This window comes from Salvelinus alpinus, chromosome 2, assembly GCF_045679555.1.
Source record: "Salvelinus alpinus chromosome 2, SLU_Salpinus.1, whole genome shotgun sequence".
Classification (NCBI taxonomy): domain Eukaryota; kingdom Metazoa; phylum Chordata; class Actinopteri; order Salmoniformes; family Salmonidae; genus Salvelinus; species Salvelinus alpinus.
In genome coordinates this window covers 44,400,740-44,413,998 of record NC_092087.1, presented here as the reverse complement: position 1 = coordinate 44,413,998, position 13,259 = coordinate 44,400,740, and the positions used below count along the sequence as shown (strand labels likewise).

General features: G+C 38.9%; 1 pseudogene; it reads left to right on the top strand.

The window, feature by feature from the left end:
* Positions 1 to 1,172: 1,172 nt before the first annotated feature.
* Positions 1,173 to 9,273, top strand: LOC139540857 (sodium- and chloride-dependent GABA transporter 3-like; annotated as a pseudogene).
* Positions 9,274 to 13,259: the final 3,986 nt, after the last annotated feature.

Below are 13,259 nucleotides of genomic sequence, written 5' to 3'. Positions count from 1 at the left end.
CTGTAATTATTCTGGCTGCTTCGGTGCTATTTTTGATGGTAGTGTTAGGATTTACCTAGGGGTCATGATTGGGGCTGTACAAATGTTTGGTGTATTAGAATAATTGATTATGCTTATGTTATGTTAATAGAAGGGGAGGGGTTAAAAGACCCTTACATTTATAGGGTTTTAGACTACTGATTAACAATATATATATATTCATTGTAGAAGTTTAGTATTGTTCTACATTTGTATTTTAGTTCTCTCTCTCTCTCTCTGCCTCATTATAAAGAGGCCCTTAGACAGAACTCTGCACGGGAGTGAAGGAGATAAGACTAGGTAAACATTCCACAATGGGTCAACTTTGGGGGAAGGGGACATTTACTGCTAAGTGTTTAGCTAACAATAAGGGCCCTCTTTATACAGCTTTGTAGGCATGGTTTTGGTCCCAGGAGTAGAGGATGATGATATAGGTAGTGACGTCACCAGGGCGCGACTTAGGGTTTAATAAAACCACTGGAGACCTTTTGGTGGGGGCAGAACTTACTTACATGCGTGCTATGTTCCTGTTTGTCAACTTCTGTCTGCAATTGCATTAATAAAGGTTTTTGAATGATTTAATTAAAGATATTGTAATAATGCTAATTTCACCAATGAACCAATGATTGACAAAGGACGTAAGGAACGAACCCTAACAGTAGCTGCAATGTAAAACTATGATTTATACCTCAAATATGCACATCTTTCGAACAAAACATGAATGTATTGTATAACATGTTATAAGACTGTCATCTGATGAAGTTGTTTCTTGGTTAGTGACTAATTATATCTCTATTTGGTCGGTTTTGTGATAGCTACCTATGCGGTAGAAACATGGTGAAAATATGCGGTTGAGTCTTTGGCTATTGTGGTTAGCTAATAGAAATACATATTGTGTTTTCGCTGTCAAACATTTTAAAAATCGGAAATGATGGCTGGATTCACAAGATGTTTATCTTTAATTTGCTGTATTGGACTTGTGATTTCATGAAAATTATATTATATGATATCCCCTTCCCGTTAGGCTAGGCTATGCTAGTCAGCTTTTTTGATGAGGATGCTCCCGGATCCGGGATGGGTATGAAGTAATTAAACAAAGGTGAAATAAAATAAATGAATAAAAATATATATTCTGTGCTCCTTGCAATTCAAATATGAGGAAGCTTGACAAGTTTGTCGTTGTGAGTAAGGTAAGACAGAGTGCCTATTAAAAGTGTGCCAGTTATCGGGTCGTACAACATGCCTACAGCATGTGGTACTATGAGATCTCTCAGTGTGACTGTGATGAGTGAAAGTGCCATCTGCATTCATATGTTAAATGATAAAATATGACATTTGGACCCTTTTTCTATTTGACATTTCAGGCCAGAAGGGAAGAGAGCTGATAGCTTAGTGCCTGAGTATAACAACCATTATTTCTGCTTGAAGATATTTTACATTACCTCCACCAGAGTACTTATGGGTTCTGCAGTAAAAAATAATACTCGAGTTACAACAGGTAAAATATGACTTGTAGTGAATATATAATACAACTAAGCCTGCAACAGCAACACACTATCTCATCAACTGAAATGGTGTCTGACTTCGCTTTTATTTCCATAGATAGGAGAAAACTGAGGAAGATCAACAATATTGCCTAGTTAAGTTAAATAAAATCAACAACATTGTAGTTACTCCACAATCCTAACCAAATTACAGAGTGAAAATAACACAGTCTGTACTGAACAAAAATATTCCAAAACAATAAGGCACTAAAATAAACTGCAAAAAATGTGGCAAAGAAATTAACTATATGTCGTGAATACAAAGCGATATGTTTGGTGCAAATCCAATGCAACACATCACTGAGTACCACTCTTCATATTTTCAAGCTTGGTGGTGGCTGCATCGTGTTATGTGTATGCTTGTCATCAACAAGGATTAAGGAGTTTTTTTAGGATAAAAATAAATGGAAAAGAGCTAAGCACAGACAAAGTCCTAGAGGAAAACCTGGTTCAGTCTGCTTTCCATCAGACACTGGGAGACAAATCCACCTTTCAGCAGGACAAAAAACACAAGGCCAAATACAGTGCCTTCAGAAGGTATTCATACCCCTTGACTTATTCCACATTTTGTTGTATTACAGCCTGAATTCAAGATGGAGTAAATAATAATCTCACCCATCTACACACAAAACCACATTATGAGAAAGTGATAAAAAAAAGGGGAAATGTTTGAAAATATATTGAAAATGAAATACACAAATATCTCATTTACATGAGTAGTCACACCCATGTTAGAGTCAATACATGTTAGAATCACCTTTGGCAGCGATTACAGCTGTGAGTCTTTCTGGGTAACTCTAAGAGCTTTGCACACCTGGTGTCACGATTGTCTTCGTATTGTGAGAGAGAGGACCAAGGCGCAGCATCTTCTTTTTTATTAGAAGATGAACACGAACACGAACACTAATACAAACTAGACAAAACAACAAACGACCGTGAAGCTACAAAACGAAAGTGCAGACACAAGCAACTAACGTCAAGACATAGACAATTACCCACGAAATACCCAATGAATATGGCTGCCTAAATATGGCTCTCAATCAGAGACAATGAACAACAGCTGCCTCTAATTGAGAACCAATCTAGGCAGCCATAGACATACAAACACCTATACTAGACACTGCCCCCATAAACATACAAAAAACCCTAGACAATACAAAAACACATACATCCCCCATGTCACACCCTGACCTAACTAAAATAATAAAGAAAACAAAGATAACTAAGGCCAGGGCGTGACACCTGGATTGTACAATATTTGCCCATTATTATTTTTTTAATTATTCAAGCTGATTTAAGCAGTTTGTGCCCAGTGGGTGCCTTGGCATAATTCCAATACTTCCAAAGTGTACAGCAAATGAGGGCGTTATTATGAAAATTAAAGGTGAATGATGTTTTTCTTTTCTGGCTGAGTTTTAATACTCGCTCACGCACACATAGTTTCAGGAGGGGTCTGATTTATAACGCGAAGCATGCGTATGCACACTGCATTAGGAAAGTATTCAGATCCTTTCCCATGTTCCACATTTTGTTACATTACAGCTTAATTCTAAAATGTATTAAATGTTAAAAAATCTTCATCAATCTACACACAATACCCCATAATGACGAAGCAAACAGGTATTTAGACATTTTTGCACATGTATTAAACATTAAAGGCGGGACTGTACACTAAACGTTGTCTGTTCGTTGTATGTACTCAGGAAAACTCCTAGCTGCAAAATCCAAACTTGAGAAAGTAGCATTGTAATCCAAAGAAATGTTAATATGATTTAAATTGGTATTCAGCACGTAAACTCAAGGGTTCTGTCTGGAGCCTTTGTCAAGAATGTGCTGGTTGAGGGTGACATTTAGGGCCAGACAATTAGCCATAATAGGTACAATAGATACACAGTACATGCAGGCTTTTCCTTCTGTAAATGATATTGCACTATTGTATTTGTAAAAGTCAGTCAACCATGATTTTAATCTCTGCTTTACCAGTTTGAAACAATATCAGGATACATTTTAGATTGCTTGTTGGATGACTGGTCTGTTTCTGACCTGATTTAACAAAAATGAAAAGGGATTAAAGTAACAAGACATTTCATTCAAGTTATTGGATGAAGCTTGGATTAAACATCAACAGTATTACACTGGCTCACACTAATTCATGAGCTATTACATGATAGAGTAAGTGACAGTCTTTCCTGTGACATGACACGTGCATTCAGAACAATTGTCCTGTCTTCCAACATTCACAAATGTCTGTCTTGTTGGAATGGCACCATAACCTATTAATCAGGGCTGGTGAATTTGAAAGGAGTCTAATCCACATCAAAAAGAAACACAGTTAAATGTTTTTTTATGTTTTAGGTTGAGAATGTGATTGGATATAATATATGTGTCAAGATCGTCGTAAGGATTGGACAAAGGTGCAGCGTGGTAGGTGTACATTTAGTTTTATTTAAATTAATACCGAACAAAAACAACCAAAATACTGAACGAACTAAACGTGAAGCTACTGGTGTGCACACAGGCAACTATCTGTAGACAAGATCCCACAAAACACAAAAGGGAAATGGCTGCCTAAATATGATCCCCAATCAGAGACAACGATAAACAGCTGTCTCTGATTGGGAAGCATACCAGGCCAACATAAACCATTAATCACCTAGATGACACACCCTAGTCACTATCACGCCCCAACCAACATAGAGAATAAACAACTCTCTATGGTCAGGGCTTGACAATATCTCACATATATTTCTCAGAAGAAGCCTTTTTTATTTCCATGTTTGTATGTAAAATCTCCTCCTCCTCCTATGCTTTTTACAACCTACACTGTGAATGTTTAAATTATGTTTTCAAAATAGACAAGAAAAATACAATCATTTGTGTGTTATTAGTTTAAGCACACAATGTTTGTCTATTGTTGTGACTTAGATCAGATCAAATTTTTTGACCAATTTATGCAGAAATCCAGGTAATTCCAAAGGGTTCACTTACTTTTTCTTGCCACTATACAAGGTCAAAATAGATACCATTTGAATTCGCCTCTAACACCCTGGGATGAGACTAGTGTATAAGAATTGTGAAACTATGAAGACTATTGTGTCTCTCTCTGGTGTGTCTCACAGGTGTGGATGGATGCTGGAACACAAATCTTCTTTTCCTATGCTATCTGCCTCGGCTGCCTGACTGCTCTTGGCAGCTACAACAAATATGACAACAACTGTTACAAGTGAGTGGAAGAATTATGTACACAAACAGTAAATGTGCCTTGCTAGATAAAATGTGCTGGCAGAACGTTTTCTCTTGCCTGCAAAAACGTCCCCTGTGCACATAATTCTTTGGAGGTTGGGTTGCAGAAATGGTAAGGTATCTGGAAAGTTTGATGATCTCCATATTGTAGGTCATTTGGATGCCTTCGTGTTGTGACTAACAGGGAAGTGAATATCTTTTTAGGTAATGTGTGTACCTGTGCCTGTTGAACAGTGGAACCAGCTTTGTGGCCGGTTTTGCTATCTTCTCTGTCTGGGCTTCATGGCTTATGAATAAGGGACAGACATCTCAACCGTGGCCAAATCAGGTGTCAAGTGTTGCAGCAGTGAGATATGAAGTTAACAAATGCACAAACAAACAAATTAACAAACCCTTGTAAGTTCTGCTTTGTTACAAGACAGGTGTCTTAGCATTTCAAGGATCTAACTCTTCCCTCTGCCCCTGAGAGTTCAGTAATGAGTTTACCTGTGTTGCTGCATACAGGTCCTGGCCTGGCATTCATCGCATACCCTCGTGCCGTGGCCATGATGCCATTACACCAGCTTTGGGCCATCTTATTCTTCATCATGATAATCCTACTGGGGTTAGACAGTGAGGTGTGTTAGAGTGGCCCTGAAGGTCTACGGAATATTTCCTTAGTGAAGGATAATTACATAACCTACAATATATGCTACAACCATCACTAAACTAATGGATGTGAAACTGTGAAGAAGTAGCTAGTATTTCAAAGAACAGAGTTTCCACTGAACTTCCCCATCATCTCTCCTTCAGTTTGTAGCTCTGGAGGCTTTGATGACAGCTATCTCAGACATGAATCCCTCCTTCTTCCTGGTTGGCCATCGGCGTAAAATCCTCCTCATCATCATCAGTGCGGGTAGCTTCTTCATCGGCCTGGTCATGGTCACAGAGGTGAGAGGTCCTTTGAAGTCACCATTCTATAAGGAAATAGGATATAAAATATTTAATTTCAAGGCCATCGTTATTAGATCAATCATGACAGTAACCAGATATATGATCAATTATGTACCTCCCAAGTGATCTGTTTCAACATATCCCTGTGTTTCAACATACCACCTCGTTCCGCAGAATTGTTGGTTGATTCCACTTATTCCGTAAGCGATTGGGCTGGTGGACACACCTACGATCATTGTCTGAGTGTTTTGTAGACTCTGGAGGTAGATTATAGTCTTATTGTTGTGCTCAGTAAGACCTTATACTTTCTTTCTCTTTCTACCCCTCCTCTATTTGCAGGGAGGCCTGTATATCTTCCAGCTGTTTGATTACTATGCCTGCAGTGGGATGACTCTGCTTCTCTTCGCTATACTACAGTCAGTGTGTATCAGCTGGGTTTATGGTGAGTTAGCCCGGCCTACTCCCAGTGTCTCTTAGGGCCCGCAACCACTTTTGTTCAATGTCAGTCGGGGTCTCAACTTACTGTTAGTTAAGATAGTAGAATACACAATGTGACATTTTGAAACGTGGTAGTGCATCCGCAGTTTTCCTCTTGTTATGTCAGTCACTGATAGTCAACCAATTAGCCCATGTCAGCTACCATGTTATAGTTTGCTAGGTAAGTTAGTCTAGTCAGCTATCTAAACCTTGTATTATAATACAAACATTAATGAAGGCATTTTCATGTAAGTTATTATTAAGTGTTACCACTATCATTGTAGGTTTTATGAAAACATAATAGTAAAATTAGTGCTACCAGGAATCCTTGGGATGTCCCTACCTTAAACCCTAACCTTAACCATTTTAAATGTCAACTTCAATGGAGTAGGAACATCCCAAGGATCCCTGATAACAAGGTGCTGTAAAAGACCCTGCTTGGCCCCATTCCATCAACCCCAGATAATCAATCACAGAAACCCTAATTGCAGGTCAGCTTCCCTCAGGATGTTTCTGTTCAAGGTGTTTATGGCATTATCCAAGTTGTTCCTCTGGCACACATTGCCACTTTGGACATTGATGTGAAACGACATCTCGTTACTTTGGGATTATAAGGTTCTGACCATGTTGGTCAAAAATTAGAATTTTACATAGAGTTGCTCTTTAGGTGGTCCTTTACGTGTGAGATAAGTCAGATTTTTGAAAAAGTACATTTACAATGAAAAAAATGAAAAAAGTTATATCTATGCAAACACCTTTTAACTTGGTGCTATAAGGTTCTACATGCAATCCAATCACACAATGCTGGGTTGTCAATAACAAATAATTGTACATAAGTAAGGTGATATACTTGAAAATAGGAGGACATCACAAAACAGTTCTGAGATCTGGTACTTAAAAATAATCATTATCTCAAAACTATACATTTTGCAGTTAGAACTTTATAGTCCTGAGTCCTTGATGATTCACATCACAGGTTATGGTTGTAACATGTACGCTGGGAGTCGGGAAGCAAGTTCAGGGAGTGAATTTAATAACTAAATGAACATAGAACAAAACAAGAAACAGACATACAGACATGAACACTGCAACAGAAACAATAACACCTTGGGAAGGAACCTAAGGGGTGACAGATGTAGGGAAGGTTATCAAATCATTATTAGTTATTTGTTACATGCGCCGAATACAACAGGTGTAGTAGACCTTACAGTGAAATGCTTACTTACAAGCCCTTAACCAACAATGCTTTAAGAAGTTAAGAAAATAAATACAAATAAGTGTTAAGTAAAAAATAGAAAATTAAAGTAACAACTAATTTAACAGCAGCAGCTAAAGAGCAAGCGAGGGTATATACAAGGGGCACCGGTACATAGTCAATGTGCGGGGACATCGTTTAGTTGAGGTAATTGAGGTAATATGTACATGTAGGTAGAGTTAAAGTGACTATGCATAGATTATAAACAGAGCAACAGCAGCATACAAAAGGGGTCTTGGTAGCCCTTTGATTAGCTGTTTAGGAGTCATGAAGGTCTTGAATTTCAGGTGACAGGTGTGTGTAATAATGAGCAGCCTGATGACCTAGAGAGCCGGACAGGGAGTATATGTGACCGTACCCCCTCCCTGACGCATGGCTTTAGCCGCAGGACGCCGACCAGAGGGACGATCCCGGGGACCAGGAGCGGACCGGTGACCTCTGCTGATGCTCAGGAACCTATCGAGACAGGTTCCCGAGCCTCACCCAGTCTCGATAGGTTCCGGAGCCTCACCCAATCGAGACTGGGTGAGGCTCGGGAACCTATCGAGACTGGGTGAGGCGTGGGAACTAGGCGAGCCAGCTAAGGCATGGAAGCCTAACAAGCCGGCCGAGGACCCGACATCAAAAATAACTAAAGACACTGATGCTCCCCTTTGGTGAGGGGTTATTCTGTAGCGTGTAGGCTGGGACTCGGGAAGCTAGTTCTCGAAATGAACAAAACAAGAAACACAGGTAGCATACAGACAAACACTGGAACAGAAACAATCATGCCTGGGGAAGAACTCAAAATAAGTGACAGATATAGGGAAGGTAATCAGGAAGGTGATGAAGTCCAGGTGAGTCTGATAAGGCGCTGGTGCGTGTAATGATGATGATGGGTGTGTGTAATAATGAGCGTCAGAGAGAGAGTATACGTGACACTGGTCCTCTTTTCATATTACTTATATTTTTTTCACCACTTTTTCAGAAGAATGGCCATAACGTAAGCTCTGATTTTCTAAACAAAGAAATACAGGTACTTTAGACCAGTGTTTCCTAAACCCGGTCCTGGGGCCCACCCCTGGGTGCATATTTAGTTTTTTGCCATAACACTACACAACTGAATCAAATAATAAAAGCTTGATGATGAGTTGGTTATTTGAATCAGCTGTTGGGGGCCCAGGACCGAGTTTGGGAAACCCTGGTTAGAGCTGTTTTCCAGGTTTTCTAATCTGCAATTGTTTAAACCTGTCTGTCACTTGGTGGTTTGAAAATGTTTACCTTGGTTTTTGACAGACCAACTGGGTATTTGACAGACCAACTGACCAAACCCTTTTATTGACTGCTGTTATTTTGAGTCCCTGTTGATATGTTTACTCCACAGGTGCAGACCGTCTGTACGATAATATGGAAGACATGATCGGTTATCGACCATTACCCATCATTAAGTACTGTTGGAAGTATGTCACTCCAGTCATCTGCACTGTAAGTTTTATTTCTTGACACCCCACTGTCAACAGCAAATTAATTTGTTATTTTTCCAATTATAGTTATAGTAAACATGACGTTGATGTCCCAGTAATACAAGTGATTTACAGAAAACCAAAAAGTTTAGTTGGCAATACAGAGAAATATAAATCAAATGGATGCCTATGTGTAACCTATGTAAAGTAGATAATCCTAACTTTATGTTCATTATAAATGCTTCTATAAAAACAAAGAGAGTCTCACACTCTATGTATAAACTCACCGTAATTTATTGGGTAAATCACCAATGTTTTTGCATCACTGTGCCTTCTTCAGGGTGATGTCATGAATGCTTGAACCAGGTTATGTAGACAAAACAGTGCAATTTGCGCAAACTAATGACTAGAGAGTGGTGTGTCATTATTATTTTTAATTAGAATGAATTGAGTGAAACTGTTAAAAGACAATGCGAGAATATAGTAGATGTCATCGAGTGATTGTTTAGCAGACATGATAATGCAAGCTGTTCCTTTGAAGGAAAGCAATTGTTTGCAATAAAAATGTCCTGGTGATTGATGTGATGTGATGTGATTGATGTTGAACTGTTGAATGTGTTAGGACATTTGAAACAGTTGGGAATTTATGTGGTGAATGGGGGTGGCCTGAGGTTTGAATGTGGCAAAAAGTGATTGATGAGCTCTTTTAAGTGTCGTGTTTATGCCTTTTTGTGGTCATTCTGTCCAGATGTTCTCACGCTATCAAGTGATTGCTTATATTACATGATATTGCAGCTGTTACTTTGAAGTAAAGCAAGTGTTTGTAATAAAAATGTCTTGGTGATTGATGTGTTGTGACCTTGTTGAAATGCTGAATGTGTTTGAACATTTGGGTAGGTCTCACCTGTAACATAATAATAATAATGATTATAATAATATTGTTATTCTTTTTATCAAGGCACAAGGCGAGACCCAGATACAGACACAAGAGGCAGATGGTTGGAGTTTTACAATGTTTATTAATCCCAAAAGGGGTAGGCAAGAGAATGGTCGTGTACAGGAAAAAGGTGGTCAAAACCAGTTCAGAGTCCAATAGGTACCCGAAGGGCAGGCAGATTCAAGGTCAGGGCATGCAGGGTTATCAGGCAGGCGGGAAAGAAGTCGAGTCAGGCAGTGGTCAAATCCGGGAAGACTAGCAAAAGAGAATAGAAAAGGAGTACGGGGAAAAAAACACGCTGGTTGACATACAAGATGAACTGGCAAAGAGAGACAGGAAACACGGGGATAAATACACTGGGGAAAATAAGCGACACCTGGAGGGGGTGGAGACAATCACAGGGACAGGTGAAATAGATCAGGGCGTGACACTTTTTATAATAATACAAATCTGTCAATCAAACAAATGTATTTCTTGAAACCCCTTTTTGCATCAGCAGTTGTCACAAAGTGTTTTACAGTTACCCCGTCTAGAAATATAAGACCCATCAATGCATATGCCGAAGCACAGCATCTAGGAAACACTCCCTAGAAGTCATAAACCTAGAAACAAAATTAGAGAGGAACCATGCTCCGAGGGCTGTGCTGAGTGGACATTTAAGAGTACGTGTGCCCCTTATTGTTATTCAAGATGTTCCAACTTTCATACTATAGATGATCATCAGGGTCATATAATAACCAGGGTGGCTATAGAGGGGGCAAAAGTTCAACACTCAGGAGTCAGTGTCATGTCTTTTGTATTTTTCGTAGCCTGAGAGAGGGAGAGAGAGGATCTATTACATAAAGTTATCACAGATGCACACTATGTAACACATTATATTAATAATTCCCTAATAATTGGATGTCATTGTCTTTCATAACTGTTGCAATACAAAACATTGAAACATTGTTAAACATTTGTTACTTTGGTATACATTGAGGGAAATGTTATACATTGAGAGAGAGAGAGAGAGAGAGATATTACACAATTAAATAATAGATCATCACTCACACACACACATACATGGCTTGATAGTTGTTCGTAGTTTTTGATCATAGTTTCTCATAGTTTCTCATTATCGTTTCAAATCCTAGTTTGAACATAGTTGGCCAAAGTTTCTAATCATAGTTTCTAGTCTGAGAGGTTTTGATATAATAAGAGGGTCAAATAGAACCTAAGAGGGCAGAAGTTATTGTCTACAGTATGAAAAAAAACAATAGCTACTGCTCAATGGATAAATAGCCTTCATTTTTAATACATTCATTCTTAAATAATATATATATATATATATATATATATATATATATATATATATATATACAGTGGGGCAAAAAAGTTTAGTCAGCCACCATATGTGCAAGTTCTCCCACTTAAAAAGATGAGAGAGGCCTGTAATTTTCTTCATAGGTACACTTCAACTATGACAGACAAAATTAGAAACAAAATCCAGAAAATCACATTGTAGGATTTTTAAAGAATTTATTTGCAAATTATGGTGGAAAATACGTTTTTGGTCACCTACAAACAAGCAAGATTTCTGGCTCTCACAGACCTGTAACTTCTTCTTTAAGAGGCTCCTCTGTCCTCCACTCGTTACCTGTATTAATGGCACCTGTTTGAACTTGTTATCAGTATAAAAGACGCCTGTCCACAACCTCAAACAGTCACACTCCAAACTCCACTATGGCCAAGACCAAAGAGCTGTCAAAGGACACCAGAAACAAAATTGTAGACCTGCACCAGGCTGGGATGACTGAATCTGCAATAGGTAAGCAGCTTGGTTTGAAAAAATCAACTGTGGGAGCAATTATTAGGAAATGGAAGACATACAAGACCACTGATAATCTCCCTCGATCTGGGGCTCCACGCAAAATCTCACCCCGTGGGGTCAAAAAGATCACAAGAACGGTGAGCAAAAATCCCAGAACCACACGGGGGGACCAAGTGAATGACCTGCAGAGAGCTGGGACCAAAGTAACAAAGCCTACCATCAGCAAGGGCATTGAAGATGAAACGTGGCTGGGTCTTTCAGCATGACAATGATCCCAAACACACCGCCCGGGCAACGAAGGAGTGGCTTCGTAAGAAGCATTTCAAGGTCCTGGAGTGGCCTAGCCAGTCTCCAGATCTCAACCCCATAGAAAATCTTTGGAGGGAGTTGAAAGTCCATGTTGCCCAGCAACAGCCCCAAAACATCACTGCTCTAGAGGAGATCTGCATGGAGGAATGGGCCAAAATACCAGCAACAGTGTGTGAAAACCTTGTGAAGACTTACAGAAAACGTTTGACCTCTGTCATTGCCAACAAAGGGTATATAACAAAGTATTGAGATAAACTTTTGTTATTGACCAAATACTTATTTTCCACCATCATTTGCAGAAAATGGCTTAAGATGGTTTTGTTATTGTGTCCCAGACATGAAGGACACAATACACCTAGAATTGGTCTAGGAGACATGTTTTCTATAGTTTATCTGTGTTAGACATGGCACAGGACTAGTCTAACACTTACTTATACTCAGACAGACCTACCCCAGAAATTACTTATTCATATACAAGGGGCTCACAAGCTAACTCCATAAGTTCACTACAAAAATTCCCAAATGTTTAAACTTTTCAAACTCAGGCCTCCCCCACACACTACATAAAATCCCAACTGTTTCAAATGTTCAAACACATTCAACAGTTCAACAAGGTCACGACACATTATCACCAGGACATTTTTATTGCAAACATTTGCTTTACTTCAAAGGAACAGCTGCGCTATCATGTTACATAAACACTCACTCGATAGCGTGAGAAAATCCGAGCAGGATGACCATAAAAGGGTATAAACACATGACACTAAAAATAGCTCATCAATCACTTTGACACATGCTGTCTAATATATTATCTCTACAGATCACAGCATATTGGAACGGTTTTCCTCTTCGTCTGAAGAGGAGTAGCAAGGATCGAACCAATATGCAGCGTGGTAAGTGTTTGTCATATTTTAATAATAAACTGAATGCTACAAAATACAAAAATATCAAAGTGAATGAAAACCAAAACCAAAACAGTCCTGAATGGTGACACAAACCCAGGAAACAACCATCCACAAACACAATAGAAAACAGGCTACCTAAATATGGCTCCCAATCAGAGACAACGACTGACACCTGCCTCTGATTGACAACCATACTAGGCCAAACACATAGAAATCTAACAACAGAACAAAACATAGAAAAACAATATAGAATGCCCACCCCAACTCACGCCCTGACCAAACTAAAATAAAGACATAAAAAAGGAACTAAGGTCAGAACGTGACACATATTGAACATATTAAACTATTGCTATCATTAGCACTAGCATAGGATTAACATTAACATA